Source organism: Mizuhopecten yessoensis, unplaced genomic scaffold, assembly GCF_002113885.1.
Source record: "Mizuhopecten yessoensis strain PY_sf001 unplaced genomic scaffold, ASM211388v2 scaffold371, whole genome shotgun sequence".
In the NCBI taxonomy this organism is placed as follows: Eukaryota; Metazoa; Mollusca; class Bivalvia; order Pectinida; family Pectinidae; genus Mizuhopecten; species Mizuhopecten yessoensis.
In genome coordinates this window covers 658,909-678,289 of record NW_018403513.1, presented here as the reverse complement: position 1 = coordinate 678,289, position 19,381 = coordinate 658,909, and the positions used below count along the sequence as shown (strand labels likewise).

General features: G+C 35.7%; 1 protein-coding gene across 3 annotated transcripts in view; it reads right to left on the bottom strand.

The window, feature by feature from the left end:
• LOC110447083 overlaps window positions 1–19,381 on the bottom strand; it is a 134,518-nt gene that overhangs the window by 86,965 nt on the left and 28,172 nt on the right. The window contains exon 1 of one of the 3 annotated variants that reach the window (XM_021492544.1): window positions 2,301–2,366. The exons of the other annotated variants lie outside the window; for them this stretch is intronic. The gene's annotated coding sequence lies outside the window, so the exon portion shown is untranslated. Of the gene's footprint in view, window positions 1–2,300; window positions 2,367–19,381 lie in introns of those variants that run through there. 3 annotated transcript variants of the gene reach the window in all.

Genomic DNA, 19,381 nt, shown 5'->3' with positions numbered 1-19,381 from the left:
CACTTTTATTTATGATCAACACTTGTTAAAATAGGTATCAGTTTATCATAAATGTATATGACTTAATCAAATGTTAATTAAAATTGATAAAACTTCCAAATTAATTGAATGCGACACAGGAACTCATTCAATTGGCATTTTGTTAAGAACTATTTTTGTTTATGTGTTTAGGACTCTGGATGCTTTTGAAATAATGGAGCAGGCAACTACCCTTTTATCATGACCGTTAATGAACTGAAAGAAAACTATCTGTAAGCATGATTTAATTTTGATTAAAGCTGAAGTGACAATCTACAGTAGTCTCTCAAATGAGATTATATAAAATCAACACGACGAAGGCTACGAGTTCATAATAAAGTTTTTCGTGTGCTGGTGCAGTTCTATGCACGTGAAAGACCGATGATATGTTTGGGATTTATTGAAGTATTTTCAGTAATATACCTTTTACTTTGGATACACAATTTCCGAGAATGTCCCATAAGTAACAACCAGCTTGGCAGTGTTTCAAAGTCTTCAGGTGAGTGCGTTTGATTTTTGATATTGGTTGCCTATCAGGGTGAGCTGTGCATTGAATCATAAGACAGTCAGTTGTAGAATGATAACCGGTTTGATAGGTACTGCACTTGTAATACCCAGTGAGACCCATACTCGTTACCAAGTAAGGGCAAACTGAAATGTCGCCACTTCCTTAGAAACGATAGTCGAAAGAGATGAGGAAGATCTTAAAACCAGAAAATGCAAAAAAAAAAAAAAAAAATAATCTCAATTGAAAGCTTTTTAACATGCACTGTCAGCTTTAAGGGTCCAAAATCAGAAGTCTCCCTCCTAAATAGGGAGAGTTGGCAAGTATGATAAAAACAAGAGGCCCAAAGGGCCTGTACCGCTCACCTGAATATTTAAGCAGTCATAACAGATATTCTCATTAAATATTATCCTGTAATACAAGTATTTTACTCGCAAACTCAGCTCCATCTGTTGAAACAACCAGCCAAATATTATTGTATGATTCTATGCTTTTTGGTTATTCTTCAGAAGTGGTTTGAAGTGTTTGACATATTTGACCCCTGTGACCTTAAAAGGAAATGTAGGTCATTTTCATTTTCAGACTTTGTCAGGCGCCATCCCAGGAAGCTACCAGCCAAATATTATAAATCTAGGCTCCAAGATTATTCAGAAGAAGTCGCTTAATTGTTTGACATATTTGACCCCTGTGACCTTGTAAGTAAGTCAACATCATTTTCTTCTTTAAACATTGTCAGGCTCTATCCCAGAAGCAACCAGTCAAATATGAATATAATATTATACCTTTCAGTTCTTCAGAAGAAATTGTTTGAAGTGTTTGACACATTTGACCCCTGTGACCTTGAAAGAAGGTCGAGGTCATTTTCATTCTCAAACTTTATCCGGCTCCTTCCAACGTAGCTTTCAGCCAAATATTATGACTCTAGGCCTGTCCGTTTTTCAGAAGAAGTTGTTTAAAGGAAAAGTTGATGGACGACGGATGCTGCACCATGACATAAGCTCACTTGCCTTTTGGGCAAGTGAGCTAAAAATATATAACCAGATATTAAAAAAGTGTTTTTTTGAAACATGGGTGAAGTTCTTGATAAGGTAACCTATATTTGCCCTGCACATTTATTTTAGTTTTGTATACAAGCGCTACTTTGTGATAGTTTGTGTCTGATAAACACAAAAAAGATGGTTTGACGTTCTTCTCTAAAAGTTATCATCTTGTGATGTACGTAAAGATGGATATCGTTTCTTTCTTAATTAACTTGCAATGTACATCAACAACATAATAAACCACATCAACACCATTTTTTAAAACATTAAAGTGCTTTTAAAAAGTATTGAAATTTATATTTATAGACAAGAAAAACAACCAAACCAGTTTGTCATTTTACAACATCCAAGAAACATAGAAAAATATACACAAAACCGGTTCTGGTTTAAGTATAATGGTTATAAAATTAAAATTTTAATATAAGTTTTATTTAAAGTTGCTGCGATAAAGTAGAGGTTTTCCTTTGAAATCCTATGAGTACCTCTGCAGTTTAAACATGTCACTCTGTTAGTGTCCAGGCTGATAACAGGACACCTTTATCAGAAGTATGTCTAATACACTCTTACAACCAAGTGACATTATTGATCATAACACTGCAAGAAAAGACCTGTATGAATAAACGTCTTCAGTAAATTACATTATCGACACCATCAGTCATACCGATAAGTACAGACACATATGAGAATGTAAGAAACCTTTTACAAGGTCTGTAGAATTAAGAGTTATCTGTACTTACTTCCTCTTAACAAAGAGTGATGCCACCTTATTCTTCAAAGTATCACTGACAACAATCGATCAGGCTGCAGACAAAATATTAATGGGATCATCCCGATTTCCATTCATAGATTAAGGCATCTTTTAGACATCCGCTGCAATTCCATTGGAACAGTGATATCAGAGGTGACCAGATGGCTAGCAGGGTTAAATCCCAAGCACTTTGTAATCATCATGATCATTACTCATATTTTTTCTACACAATATATGATACATAAATATAGCGCTGCCTAAAACCATTAAAACATGGCTTGTATGTATCATATTCTGCTGACTTAATGAAGGTGGGTCAACAGCCTACACAAGGTTTAGCCTATTCTATGTGTTTATGGGTGCTTCCTGGAACAGCCAACGTGCCATCATACACACAGACAGCTTCAGATACATGCTTATACACAGCTAGTCAATACGAAAGCTTAAAATCAATAGCTAAAATACAAAGACGGTAAATCGTGTATGTCCATATAGACCATTGATTGTTTGATGTTTAATTGATAACTTCCTGTGGTGTATTCCCCATAGACTACCTACATGTGTAAATGAATATGGTACCTCTCTAGGTCTAAGGTTCGTCGCTCAACAAACACACCTTCCATACTTAGCATTCAAATGACTGTCATGGGTCTAAGACTCATCGTTCATCACACAGCCTCTTCTGTAGTTGGTACATAAAGGTTCATTGATGTAAGGTTCATTGTTCAATAGAGCTTGTACCGCCATGGGTCTCAAATTCGTTATTTGGTTTAAATTTGGGTTGTTTGTGTTTTAGGTCCTATTAACGGCTATGGTCATCTAAGGATGTGCCTAGTTTTGATGGTTGAGGAAAGCCAGTGTACCCAGAGAAAAACCACCGACCTACGGCCAGTACCTGGTGACTGCTCCACATAGGCCTCTAACCTGTGACCCAGTGGTGTAGAGAGTCAGACACTGCCTTAACCACTCAGCCACCGCAGCCCAAAAAGTTCAAATGTTCAACAATCAGAGCACCTGTATTTGGCATTGTCATGCATCTTCAGATTTGTTGTTCAATAAAATTAACTGTTTTCACTTTGTAATTTAAAGGATCTAAGGTTTATTTTTCAATAAACAGACCTTCTGAACTTTGTACTTTCAAGAGTAATGTTTCTTTTTCAACAAACAGACGTTCTCTCATGTCTGCTCAGTCTATTGTTCAACAAAAAGACATCCAATATTTGGAATTGTCATGGGCTTAGACAGATGCTGCTGCTTCAAAGGTCCATTCTACACTGAGAATTTGTATATAACTCCACAATGATCTTTGGTTTGACGATAGAAAACAAGACCTTAAATGTTTATCATGACAATGTTCGAAGGCCTAGGTTCCACACTCAAAGAAAGCATGCTTTTACAGCTCTGTCATCTTATAGTAAGCAAACTAACAGCTGTAATAATATTAACTTCATCAAGCATTATATTTATAGAAACTAGAAAAGATCAACTACAGACAGTAAACTCCTAAGTATTTTCAAATTTGCCTATACTTCTCAAAAATTGGATTTGAACTCATTCACCCCTCAGGACACATTTGAACTCTTCAAATTCAAAGGTTGGAATAGCTCATCATGAAATTTAGGGGGGGGGGGGAGGAATGAGTTAAATTAGTACAACTTCCATTTCTGTAACATGTGTATAATTTACTAAAAAAAAGAAACAGAAAGCAGTCTCTATTATCTAAACCAAGGTCACAGCGTAAAAAAAAAGAGACTGCCACCAGCATGTACCTTAATATAACCATCTCGACAGTTATGTGAAAATCTACACAGCAAATATCATTTGAAGGAAATTCTTTAACAAACAGATCTAATGTATCTAAATTGAAGCACACGTTTAAATGCTATTATTGATACCAACACCGACTGACTACCCGCACCAAACAGATAATTACGGAGTTTATACAATTCAAACACCAGCTTCATCAAGTTGCATTGGCATATAGAAACTTCTGTCAAGACATGTATCATTCTTAAATCATTCTATTATAACTGTGAGTCCCGTCAAACAGAACTCTTTCCCTAAAACGACTCATGGCATCTTATACATCTTCAATCCACATCAATATATAATGGATTTTTTCTCAGCGTTATCCCTATCTACACACAAAGATATACCTTTATCTGCAGTAGCTGTATCTACAGGTGATCCGTTACCAGATTGACGTGATAATACAAGGATTCTAGCCTCTACTCCAAATGTATTTATCACTTTGTTCATCAGTCTGAGTCGGGTATGCATGGTTAACTTTAAAGGTCACCGTGTTACTCAGGGTATGATATAACTTAGCTGCCTGACTAGTCGTCTGTATGGTTAGCTCTAATTAACTCATTCACCCCTAACATTTCATAATGAACTATTCCAACCTTTGAATTGGAAGAGTTCAAATGTATCTTTAGGGGTGAATGAGTTAACAGTCTGAACCAGGCAGAGAACGTTTATTACCATATGCATACATCTAGTTGTAAATGTGAACATTACCAAATTCTACCCTATTATTGTCACAAAATAAATATGAAAATTCAGGTAAGGGAATTGTGAGCTGAAATAATTGTTGTGTGTGTACATACTTCCATTTGTACAGGTTTTGTATATTTTTGTACCTAACCAATTATGTCTGCGCATGCTATTTGAATAAGTTAGTGAACAAGATCAATACACATAAACCAGAAATAAGAATGAATTAATGTCAGTGAATACAATGAATTCAATTAAATTAATCCTATACAGTCAAACTTGTATACACACACCTGCACCCTTGGGAAGTCCAAAAAGGTGGTCTCTTTATGTAGGTGGCCTCTTACACTACTTAAGAGTTAGTGTACACTGGTGTAGTGGTCACTTAACAGAGGTGATCTCTTTATGTAGGTGGTCTCTTACACTACTCAAGAGTTAGTGTACACTGGTGTAGTGGTCACTTAACAGAGGTGATCTCTCAACAAATGTCGTTTCTTATTGGAGGTGGTTACGTTGCATGAACAGGATAATTGTACATGGAATATATACAATTTCGGTCTGTCACACAGCTTATAATTTTAATAAAATCCTTTATTCAGTGCAAACATACTAAGTTCAGGGCTGTCAGTATGTTGCAATGGGGGCAGCAATATTGATTTTGTTTTCCCTGTAGTTAAAGTATAGTCTAAGCTACTGTAGTTAAAGTATAGTCTGAGCTACTGTAGTTAAAGTATAGTTTGTGCTACTGTAGTTAAAGTTTAGTCTGAACTACTGTAGTTAAAGTATAGTCTGAGTTACTGTAGCTAAAGTACAGTCTGAGCTTCTTTAGTTAAAGTATAGTCTGCGCTACGGTAGTTAAAGTATAGTCTGAGCTACTGTAGTTAAAGTCCAACCTTTGCTACTGTAGTTAAAGTATAGTCTGAGCTACTGTAATTAAAGTATAGTCTGAGCTACTGTAGTTAAAGTATAGACTGAGCTACTGTAGTTAAAGTATAGTTTGCGCTACTGTAGTTAAAGTATAGTCTGAGCTACTGTAATTAAAGTATAGTCTGAGCTACTGTAGTTAAAGTATAGTCTGAGCTACTGTAGTTAAAGTTTAGTCTGAACTACTGTAGTTAAAGTATCGTCTGAGCTACTGTAGCTAAAGTACAGTCTGAGCTACTGTAATTACAGTATAGTCTGAACTACTGCAGTTTAAGTATAGTCTGAGCTACTGTAGTTAAAGTATAGACTGAGCTACTGTAGTTAAATTATAGTCTGAGCTACTGTAGTTAAAGTATAGTCTGATGAGCTACTGTAGTTAAAGTATAGTCTGAGCTACTCTAGTTAAAGTATAGACTGAGCTACTGTAGTTAAATTATAGTCTGAGCTACTGTAGTTAAAGTATAGTCTGAGCTATTCTAGTTAAAGTATAGTCTGAGCTACTCTAGTTAAAATATAGTCTGATGAGCTACTATAGTTAAAGTATAGTCTGAGCTACTGTAGTTAAATTATAGTCTGAGCTACTGTAGTTAAAGTACAGTCTGAGCTACTCTAGTTAAAGTATAGTCTGATCTACTGTAGTTAAAGTATAGTCTGAACTACTGTAGCTAAAGTACAGTCTGAGCTACTGTAGTTAAAGTATAGTCTGAGCTACTCTAGTTAAAGTATAGACTGAGCTACTGTAGTTAAATTATAGTCTGAGCTACTGTAGTTAAAGTACAGTCTGAGCTACTCTAGTTAAAGTATAGTCTGAACTACCGTAGTTAAAGTATAGTCTGAACTACTGTGGTTAAAGTATAGTCTGAGCTACTGTAGCAAAAGTACAGTCTGAGCTACTGTAGTTAAAGTATAGTCTGAGCTGTAGTTAAAGAATAGTCTGAGCTACTGTAGTTAAAGTATAGTCTGAGCTGTAGTTAAAGAATAGTCTGAGCTACTGTAGTTAAAGAATAGTCTGAGCTACTGTAGTTAAAGAATAGTCTGAGCTACTGTAGTTAAAGAATAGTCTGAGCTACTGTAGTTAAAGAATAGTCTGAGCTACTGTAGTTAAAGTATAGTCTGAGCTGTAGTTAAAGAATAGTCTGAGCTACTGTAGTTAAAGAATAGTCTGAGCTACTGTAGTTAAAGTATAGTCTGATGAGCTACTGTAGTTAAAGTATAGTCTGAACTAGTGTAGTTAAAGTATAGTCTGAGCTACTGTAGCTAAAGTACAGTCTGAGCTACTGTAATTAAAGTATAGTCTTAACTACTGCAGTTTAAGTATAGTCTGAACTACTGTGGCTAAAGTATAGTCTGAGCTACTGTAGTTAAAGTATAGACTGAGCTACTGTAGTTAAATTATAGTCTGAGCTACTGTAGTTAAAGTACAGTCTGAGCTACTCTAGTTAAAGTATAGTCTGATCTACTGTAGTTAAAGTATAGTCTGAACTACTGTAGCTAAAGTACAGTCTGAGCTACTGTAATTAAAGTCTAGTCTGAACTACTGCAGTTTAAGTATAGTCTGAGCTACTGTAGTTAAAGTATAGTCTGAGCTATTCTAGTTAAAGTATAGTCTGAGCTACTGTAGTTAAATTATAGTCTGAGCTACTGTAGTTAAAGTACAGTCTGAGCTACTCTAGTTAAAGTATAGTCTGATCTACTGTAGTTAAAGTATAGTCTGAACTACTGTAGCTAAAGTACAGTCTGAGCTACTGTAGTTAAAGTATAGTCTGAGCTGTAGTTAAAGAATAGTCTGAGCTACTGTAGTTAAAGAATAGTCTGAACTACTGTGGTTAAAGTATAGTCTGAGCTACTGTAGCAAAAGTACAGTCTGAGCTACTGTAGTTAAAGTATAGTCTGATGAGCTACTGTAGTTAAAGTATAGTCTGAGCTATTCTAGTTAAAGTATAGTCTGAGCTACTCTAGTTAAAGTATAGTCTGATCTACTGTAGTTAAAGTATAGTCTGAACTACTGTAGCTAAAGTACAGTCTGAGCTACTGTAATTAAAGTATAGACTGAACTACTGCAGTTTAAGTATAGTCTGAACTACTGTGGTTAAAGTATGGTCTGAGCTACTGTAGTTAAAGTATAGTCTGAACTACTGTAGCTAAAGTACAGTCTGAGCTACTGTAATTAAAGTCTAGTCTGAACTACTGCAGTTTAAGTATAGTCTGAGCTACTGTAGTTAAAGTATAGTCTGAGCTGTAGTTAAAGAATAGTCTGAGCTACTGTAGTTAAAGAATAGTCTGAGCTACTGTAGTTAAAGAATAGTCTGAGCTACTGTAGTTAAAGAATAGTCTGAGCTACTGTAGTTAAAGTATAGTCTGATGAGCTACTGTAGTTAAAGTATAGTCTGAGCTACTCTAGTTAAAGTATAGTCTGAATTACTGTAGTTAAAGTATAGTCTGCACTACTGTGGTTAAAGTATAGTCTGAGCTACTGTAGTTAAAGATTAGTCTGAACTACTGTAGTTAAAGTATAGTCTGAACTACTGTAGCTAAAGTACAGTCTGAGCTACTGTAGTTAAAGTATAGTCTGAGCTGTAGTTAAAGAATAGTCTGAGCTACTGTAGTTAAAGTATAGTCTGAGCTGTAGTTAAAGAATAGTCTGAGCTACTGTAGTTAAAGAATAGTCTGAGCTACTGTAGTTAAAGTATAGTCTGAGCTGTAGTTAAAGTATAGTCTGAGCTACTGTAGTTAAATTATAGTCTGAGCTACTGTAGTTAAAGTACAGTCTGAGCTACTCTAGTTAAAGTATAGTCTGAACTACTGTAGTTAAAGTATAGTCTGAGCTACTCTAGTTAAAGTATAGACTCAAACTATACTTTAACTACAGCTCAGACTATACTTTAAGTACAGTAGCTCAGACTATAATTTAACTAAAGTAGCTCAGACTATACTTTAACTACGGTAGTTCAGACTATACTTTAATTACAGTATAGTCTGAACTACTGCAGTTTAAGTATAGTCTGAACTACTGTAGCTAAAGTATAGTTTGTTCAGACTATACTTTAATTACATTTGAGTTACTGTAGTTAAAGTATAGTCTGAACTACTGCAGTTTAAGTATAGTCTGAACTACTGTAGCTAAAGTACAGTCTGAGCTACTGTAGTTAAAGTATAGTTTGCGCTACTGTAGTTAAAGTATAGTTTGAGTCTATACTTTAACTACTGTAGTTAAAGTATAGTCTGAGCTACTGTAGTTAAAGTATAGTCTAAGCTACTGCAGTTAAAGTATAGTCTGAGCTACTGTAGTTCAAGTATAGTCTGAGCTACTGTAGTTAAAGTATAGTCTGAGCTACTCTAGTTAAAATATAGTCTGAGCTACTGTACTTAAAATATAGTCTGAGCTACTGTAGGTAAAGTATAGTCTGAGCTACTGTAGATAAAGTATAGTCTGAGCTAATGTAGTTTAAGTATAGTCTGAGCTACTTTAGTTAAAGTATAGTCTGATGAGCTACTGTGGTTAAAGTATAGTCTGAGCCACTGTAGTTAAAATATAGTCTGAGCTACTGTACTTAAAGTATAGTCTGAGCTGTAGTTAAAGTATAGTCTGCGCTATTGTAGTTAAAGTATAGTGTATATATATCAGTATTGTCAGTTATATTAAAATTTTAATGCAAACCACATGTAGTTAAAGTATAGTCTAAGCTCCTGTAGTTAAAGTATTGTCTGAGCTACTCTAGTTAAAGTATAGTCTGATGAGCTACTGTAGTTATAGTATAGTCTGAGCTACTGTACTTAAAGTATAGTCTGAGCTAATCTAGTTAAAATATAGTCTGATGAGCTACTGTAGTTAAAGTCTAGTCTGAACTACTGCAGTTTAAGTATAGTCTGAACTACTGTGGTTAAAGTATAGTCTGAGCCACTGTAGTTAAAATATAGTCTGATGAGCTACTGTAGTTATAGTATAGTCTGAGCTACTGGAGTTAAAGTATAGTCTAAGCTACTGCAGTTAAAGTATAGGCTGAGCTACTGTAGTTCAAGGATAGTCTGAGCTACTGTAGGTAAAGTATAGTCTGAGCTACTGTAGTTAAAGTATAGTCTGAGCTATTGTAGTTAAAGTATAGTGTATATATATCAGTATTGTCAGTTATATTAAAATTTTAATGCAAACCACATTTTCAAAAATTAAAAAGTGATGTAAAGAAATTGCTCAAAACTTAATATAAAATAATCTTATATAATTCTATATACCTATTGTCCACAATCATTTCAAATTCTCTCAATAATGGATATAATTATAAACCGATGTGCAATTTATATCTATGTAGCATGTTATCAATACATAATAACTTTCTATCCATGAATTTTAAACCGAGACCAAAATTATTGAGAGCCCTGAACTACCAGACTAACATTAATTTTACCACGACCAAAAAAAATGCAAACTCCATGATTCAATTTCATTTAGACATTGAATCTGGCGCTGTTCTACTTCCGGAGGCCCAATATTCTTCCAGACATTTTATTACATGAAGCCATATATGTACATGCATATGGAAACTGTTGTACCTGTAGGTATTGACCCAGAGAACATGAATTCTGTTACGCACTAAACTTGTATGTGATATTCATCGATTGCGTAAATTATTTTACTTCCGCATCTCTCGATACATATTGTCTGATAAACTCTATGGTCTATCGTACCTGAAATGTATCCATATTGAAGTATTCAGTAAATAAGCTGTAGCATGATGACTAAACAAGACAGATAGTAAAAATGCCTTTAATCATATTTCAATATAAAATCTCTACCGAAGGATCCGATACAAACAGGTTCTGCCAAATAACAGATAGCTTTGACAGAAAACTGAAATCAGAAAGTTAGATAGCCCCAGACTCATAAATCTAGATAATTTATAAGCTTGAAGTACAATTGTGAATATATGTTATGAGTTAGATGTACCAATCTATAGATTGATGTTACGCTCTCTGAAAAATCAGTGAATCCTCCATATAACCTGACGACCATTAACTCATACACCCCTGAAATTTCATAATGGACTATTCCAACCTTACTATTGGAATAGGTCAAATGTGTCTTCAGGCGTAAATGAGTTAAATATTCTTAAATAATAATGCCACTTTAAGTAGAGAGTCCTAACTCTCTGGTTTAATCTTCAATCTAAGAAGACTTCTCTATTTTTCACTGAGGATCCAGGATCCCGTCGCACTGCAATCAGCTTTTTCTTATACACTGAGTAACCTCTCCTTAATATTATTTCTGGATATAACTAGAGCACAGCTGGGCAAAGTCACTTCATTAGACCTGGTAGCTCAGTCGGTTAGAGTGATATCATAACAATCTGAAGTTCAGGGTTGGAACCATGGGCCCCGTATTCATGAAACCATTGTCATGCTCAAGCATGGATTTTGCGCTCAAGCCCAATTTCTTATTCTGGCTATAAATTATTTTTTTAAAATCTTATGTCTTATAATTATTTCACTAAATTCACTAATTGTCTCACAATCTATAGTTTATTTTTGGGAAAATATAATGTAAATTTAACAGGAGAATATTTTCAAGCCCTGAGTTTTTTTTGGCAGAAAAGTGGTGGAAATGTCTACCTGAAGCAAAATGTCACTTACCAGGAATATGCATGCTATTCTTCACAATATCAATGAAAAGATGATCTGGTATGTCCCAAGTAAAATCCAAACTTAAAAACTGTATGGAAAACTGACATCTATAGTGAAACAAAAGCTATATAATAGACAGTTCGTCCACACCAATCCTTTTGATATATCCACGTTGGAATTAAGTTCTGACCGAACCAAGTATGTGGACGTATGATTAGCCTATCTTATCACATGTATTGAGACAACAACGTACGCAAGGATGGCAAATCTTTCGGGACAGTTTGAGAACGGATGGGTTGACCGATATCCTGACAATATTTACAGTGAGCTAATGCTAAGTAATGGTTGTCTATGTCATTGATAGGGTAGTTGATGATCACTATGGACGGAGATAAAGGGAGGAGATCTTGTGAGTATACTGTGACCTGTAGGAATTTATACACAACCCTCATTGGATCCTGACCAACGCATGTACAATGTATAGAACACCTTTACGTAATAATATTATATCATCGTGTTGCCTCTAAGATTTATTATATTTGCATTTCATGTTCACTATACAAGTTGAGTTCAACGCATTTGTATATATAACACAATGACGAAGAAGCTTGAACTAAAAAGGCAAAACTAGCCAATAAATAACAATATCTGACATGTAGTTACCGGGACACGTGATGCTAGACTAGTGCTATGATTGATTTGATACCCATATAAAATATAAAGCTGTGCCACATGTCTTGCTTAGGTCACCATTTAAAAGTATATACTTTTTCAATGTGATGCTTGACAGTTGCAGTTTTCTTCAACTAACACTGTGAATAGTTCTGAATCAAACGCTCATGTGACTAAGATTGTAATGTTGTTTCAATGATGTCACATACTAATATAAAAGTGTTGACAAATATGTAAATATTTAGACCGTAAATACATTTAGGATGCAACAGTATTTTTATCATTGTCATAACCGTGTGAATGCAAACAGCTTACTCTATATTTATCATGAATCACTAGGCAATTACAATAAACTGTTCTTGGTTAATTATACATGTGGCTGTTACCATTCACTCATATGAATAAGATGCTTAGTGACTCATTGTAAATATATATACATGAACATACATCTTGTTTACAAGCTTTTTGCACAAATACCAGTATGACTATACTTTAAGTGTAGTTCAACACCATTACCAGTTCAAATCAGAACCCGATTTAAATAATCATTTTTTACAATGGCCTTTCCTGTATCATCTATGCGTGTGTATGGTTCCTCCTGATCCATTGTCTGATTTAAGTTTGTCCTCGATTGTTAAGTAGACCCATGATATGACCAATACTGGACAAGTGCAACTTATGAATAGAAATTTAAAGTATCTGGTCATCTATTTAATGAATGATGACCATCTAATTATAATATACATGGTGATTATAACAAGAAACTAAAATATACTATTTAGCACAATACATAGAGTTTATGGAAAACTTCAGTTTTAAAAGATAAAAGATGTCAGCTGCTAGAAAGCCACCACAGAGACTTTATTATCATCTGAAAATGTACAAGATTAGAAAACAGTACAACTTTCATGTTACATACACTACATGTATATTGAGGGACCACCCTCAGAAAGGATATGAAGTGGTATATGTATCTTATTGCAGGCGATTCCTAACAGAGGTAAATCATTCACCCCTGAAGACAGACTTGAACTCTTCCAATTCAAAGGTTGGAATAGTTCATTATGAAACTTCATGTTTGAATGAGTTAATGAAAATCTCTGCAATGTTAAGCTTTTAAATTGATCCCTTAAGGATCCCCGTCCCACTGCACTCTGGTTTTTCATATATACAATGTACAGTAACCTCCCCTCCCCCTTGTTTTTGCTATAGTATAGCACAGCTGGGCTTAGACACTTCCATTGAACAAGTAGCTCAGTCGTTGAGGTAAACAGTATATTAATCTTAGGTATTGGGTTCGAATCCCAGTCTAGTGACGCTTACTTTTTTTAAAACTCAAAACACTGTTAATGATTATATTTTGTTTTTCACCTTTATTTTTCTTCAAAAAAGTATGGTAAGATATGGGGGTTTTCAGAAAATAATATATTGAAGCTGTAGTCTGATGCATAGTTACAGTTTTGGCAGTGGTACAGGGATCCTTAACACAAGTGGTCTCTTAAGTCATTCACCCCTGAAATTTCATAACAAACTATTCCAACCTTTGAATTGGAAGAGTTCAAATGTGTCTCCAGGGGTGAATGAGTTAATTAATAGAGGGAACTTCTTGATAAGGTTTGACTGTGTTACTTTATCACTATCAGGCTGAAGACAAAATGAAATCTTACGATGATGGTAAAATAAATTGGTTCAAAAGCTTAAAATGTGTTTTGTTTTCTATCTGCATTTAAATATGGAACAGGCAGGTGGGCTTTTTCACCTGAGTGTCAGCTAGACAAGACAGATAAGACTGTCAGTCAAGTTGACCACACAGGTGCCTCTATCCTGTCCTTACTTGGAACACATTTATACAAACACACCTTGGCAGCTAATAACAACACATCACAACAGTAGGCAGAAACTCTATTTCCTGATACAAAATTTTTATAATTGAAAAACACTAGCATGATAAATTGACCTCGGACACAAATCTAATTTGCCAAACCTTCCATGTCATTTATTAATTGAAGTCTCCTAGTACGAAAATCAATCTTGTGTTAGCATTTACCAGGCATTAACCTGTACAGTCTATACAAAGTAACGTCTTTGACCTCAGAGATTCTGCACAGATGATAAACACAAACGAATACAAAAAGTGTGAAACTAACCAAAATATTGAACAGTTACGCAGGTGAGAAATACTTAATTTTCGGAAAGGTTGATTAGAATCTGTGACATGAAGACAGGCAAACCCGAGATTAATATTTTACCATCTAATTAAACGGCATGAGGCAGCTCTGTTGAGGTATAAACAGTTAAAATTGTACGAGGGAGATTTTCCTGTCTATATCATCAGATCATTATTGATTATTGTTCATACACACATGTGTCACAATTAATGAAAAATGGCGGTCATATGTTAGCTTATACTGCATAACGTGACGTTACACAGGAAGAGGTGTTTTCATTTGTTAAAAGGCTACAGTGAGTTGTCTTTCCTTACTTATAGAGAAAGACAGAATCTACTTTACTGCTTTTTAAAATGGGTACGAACCTGTGAAGCTTTCAGTCTTTTGATTTTTTTTTATATATGCATGAAAATTTACAAATGTATTATCAAGGGAGATAACTCTAACACAAATTACAAGTACAGTAGGGCTGCAACGAGTATCCAAATACTGCTCAGTTTTGATAGGGACCCAAGTCTGAAAATGTGTACCTTTAGGGTTCCCATGTAACTGTCAGTTACCACCTGTGTCAACAAATTAAAGTAAAAGAATGAAACACTTCAATGTCCCAGCCACCTGTTTTACTTTTAATCAACAGGGATCGGTGACATTCCTTTTTTTTTGGAATATGTTCACAAGCAACATCATTAACATTTTGTTTTCTCATGGCCTTATTTCCCCTCGGGAACTTCAAGCTACTGTGTATTTCTTTCATGTCGGTGATGAGATGAAATGACTTGGGCAGGACTAGTTTTACACTTGCTTTTATGCGCAAATTAAAGAGATGATGTTCGGTTTAATGCATCGTAATGTTGTGCAGTTCTGTGATTTGATTTCCCAGTTGCACCTGAAAGGTCACTGTACCGTGCAAGTGTCGAGCAAGCCGACGTGAAGCATGACAACCTACAATGGCTACGTTTACCTCCGTGTGTGCCTCAGTTTTGCTCGCCATGTTAAGTAAATGTGTAAACATGCTGATTGGCTAAGTGTAATACAAGTGTTACCTAAACTTCTGACTAAAGCTGGAGCGTAAAATATATTGTTTTTCAGCCATGTAATTGCCGGTGAATTTAAAAAGAAATTGATACATGTACTATCATTTACAAAGCTTAGTCAAAGCTAATGGGTTTTATTATCTCTCCAGGATATGGATCCCCTTCCAACACTAACGTGCTTTGCATGGTTCAAATATTTCTAAGTATCCGGGTATGGGTAATTTTTTTAATTTCGGGTACCTATACCCGGGGTTGAAACTCTGAAGCCATGACAGCCCAGCACATAATGTGTGGTGTAAGATCATGCTCATATATGACTTTAAAGGAGAAACATCTGGGGGGGGGAGACCCAACGTCCCTACAAGGAAGTCAGTTCCATAGTGGCGGTAGGGATCCTGGGGGATACCTAACGACAGGGGGGTGGAGACCCAACGTCCCTAAAAGGAAGTCAGTTCCATAGTGGCGGTAGGGATCCTGGGGGGATACCTAACAACTGGGGGGGGGAGACCCAACGGCCCTAAAGGGAAGTCAGTTCCATAGTGGCGGTGGGGATCCTGGGGGGGTACCTAACAACTGGGGGGGGGGGACCCCACGTCCCTACAAGGAAGTCAGTTCCATGGTGGCGGTAGGGATCCTGGGGGGGTACCTAACAACTGGGGGGGGGAGACCCAACGTCCCTACAAGGAAGTCAGTTCCATAGTGGCAGTGGGGATCCTGGGGTGGATACCTTAATGGTATTCAACGGTGCTCATCAGGGAAAGAAGAGCAAAAGAAATAAGGGAGAAATATCTAATGCATATCATAGGTAAAGTTAGGAATAGCATCATCCTATCCTATCAGGGAATTAATTCTAACACAATTATACTGTAAAATCATAAATTTTTGTGGGACATTAAATTTCGTTTATTTCGTGGTTAACAAAAATCCACGAAACTAAATTCCCACGAAAACATAAATTTGGTATGATATAGATAGGGAGAAAATCAGAAATTAGCGAAATACAATGTCTTTGAAACAGGCTGATATATGAAAACCTAGAAGTTTTAACCCATGAAAATAAAGGATTCTACCGTATATACAGTTGTGGGACCGCACAACGCACCAAAAATAGCGTGCGCACACCGTGCATACATCGTTCACACACCGTCCGCACATCGTCCACATATGGTGCACACAACTGTGCGATTTAGCAATCGTTCGCCCCGTTGTGCGCTTCTCTCCGCACAACTGTGCGATTTGGTATCATTTGTAGATCAAAATTACGGAATGACAAATATACGGAAGGCTTGTATCCGATAATGTACACTGTGTATACATCTGTAATTTCTCATCACAATAATCAAGATTATACAATTTCACAATGCGTGTTACACAGTATTACAGCGACCGTTAGGCTGTCAAGAATGGGTTTGGCTCCAAGGTAACAGAACAGGTAAATAACAATTTTATGAGTGTCCGGAGTTTTACGTGACCAGTGCCTGACACACAGAGCTGATATGCGATACCGTTTGACCGTAATGAATAGTATTTGTTATTTGCATTCGTTTGCCTATAGCTCCCCTTCACCTGGATTTTCACACCCCCGGCCTTACCCGACGAGTTACGTAAGTGCCCCAGGCGGGGAGAAAACTACGGTCCAGGTACATGTACAAAGTGGTTATGTTTACCTGTATACGGGATTGTGTTGTAATTTTACATGTGTCGATTAAGTTTGTTTAAAAACACAGAAAACACAATTTCTAAATATAAGAATGTATAGACAGAAAGATAAGTTTATAGATGTTGCTAGAATATAGAAACATACGTAAACATCAAGTTTATATGTTTAAACACGAAACCGTATAAATTGTTAAGGCATTCCTCAATTTACACCAACCACGATTGTTATCGCACAACGTCCGTCTATCGTGCGCACATATGTGCGCAAGCAATGATCGTTCAGCTTTTTATCGTTCGCCCATCGTGCACACACCGTTCACACACCGTGCACACATCGTGCGCACACCGCACATCGTGTAACGTTGTGCGATCCCACAACTGTAGTTATTGTGCATATATGATAGCACACATCTTTAAGGAGATAATCTTAACATAATTATAGGTATGATGTGTAAGGTTATGTATATTTTGTATATTCATTAAAGGAAATTAATCTTGCGCCAATTTCAGGTATTAATTGTATGGCGACACATCCTTATAAGGGAAATAATTATAACAAAGATGATAGATAAGGTGTTTGAAGTAGCATACAACCTTAGGCAGGATTTTTTACATTTTATGAAAACAAAATATTCAGTCAAAATAGCCTCACTTTGTTTTTAATCATTTATACAAAAACAGAAAACATTAACAATCTTTAAGTTATCTTCCTTTTCAATTTAAAATTCCTACATTATTTGAAGTATGGTTCCCCTATCTTAATTTGCTTTAGTTTTTCCGTTTTTGAACATTTCATACTAACTATAAAATCCTTTTAGAATGAAACTTGCATGTCCGTATAAGTTGATCAATAATTTCTCGAAAACTTACAGAAAGAATGGCAATAACCTAGTTTGTAGTGATCTCACATTTTCTTCATGAAATTTCATATCATTGAGTGTCACTTGCCTTTTAAGCAATATAATATCTAGTCTTTTATCTGGGAATTTCTTTAACTGCTCCTTTATAGAAAAGTGGGCAGCTTCTTCCCAATGAAATCCATTTTATTGCTGATATTATGCAAATTGTAAAAGGAATCCAACACCATTTAAATTGAACGGTTTGAGCAGCATTATACATTTAAACACCAGTGTCTCATCTTGAAAAATAACAGTCAGGAGAATTTGCATGGAATTACACCGATTCAATGCGTTGTTCTGTGATAGCATTGCTTTGAAGAGGTCATCTAGAAACCAGTCTGAGTCGTATTTAGCAAATATTTCTCTTGCCTTTTATTGCAGGTTAGCACATTGTGATCGACAAAACATGAAACATGTTCAATAGTTTTGTGTATTTCCTTAATAAGGGTCTGGAATAGTGTGCATTTATACATTACAATTATAACAAGCATACTGAGTGTTGCTAAAGCAATACATGTCCTCTACCGGCCCCTGCTAGCTAATTACATTGTAATGATTTATAAAAAAGGTGCCCTTTAGTGCTTATTTGGGAAAATGAAAAATATATACAATTAGCTTGTAACTGATTTTAATGTAATAATAATACAAGATATTGTAATGTGAGATTTTATGACAGAGGAATTATAAAAGAATCTAAAAAATCTAAAAATAGTAACAGTGACCTTGACCCAACAACCCTGAAACTCAAACTTGTCCCAGATATTATGGTCCTTTGTTATTGTGTGAAGTTTGATCCAAATCCCTCAAGGAATGAAACTGCTAGAGCGCTGACAATCATTGGTGTTACGTATACATGTACGTATACAGACGGACAGAGAGGAAAACTATAGTCCCCCCCCCCGTTTCACCGGTAGGGGACTAAAAAGTAGGGGTGTCACAATACGCCAAGAGTGTATCATGATATATTGCAATACAGAATGAACATATTGTGATACGTATCCCGATATATTGTCATGGGAAGGATGTGCTCAATTTTACAATAAGTTGTTGTCAGAATGTTATCAAACTTAATCAAATATAATGTATGGATAACATAGATTTAAGATTTTTGTCAAACCAACCATTGATTACAAAATTTGAACTTTTTTAAAAAGCCTGCTTTATGCTCATTGGCATATCTGTTAGAATTTGTAGTAATTTGCAAAGTTTAAACACCAAGCAGATACATAAAAATAATCCCAGTCTTTCATCAGCATAAAATTCTCAGGGTTTGTCAGGCTTGGGGTTGTGTATAATTAGAGGAGCCTGTAGGTAGGACAGGTACCTGATATACTAGAGGCCTGATTGACTAATGGAGAAGGTGGGAGATGACATTTATTGGGAGAAGTTGATCAATCAGAGGCCAGGTTCAGCACCTCTAAACACAAGACCAATTACAGCAACACACAACCTCAGCAACAACTTTAGTCATGTCTAAAGCCTCAAAACACAGAATGTCAGAGGACTAGTCATGTCTAAAGCCACAAAACACAGAATGTCAGAGGACTAGTCATGTCTAAAGCCACAAAACACAGAATGTCAGAGGACTAGTCATGTCTAAAG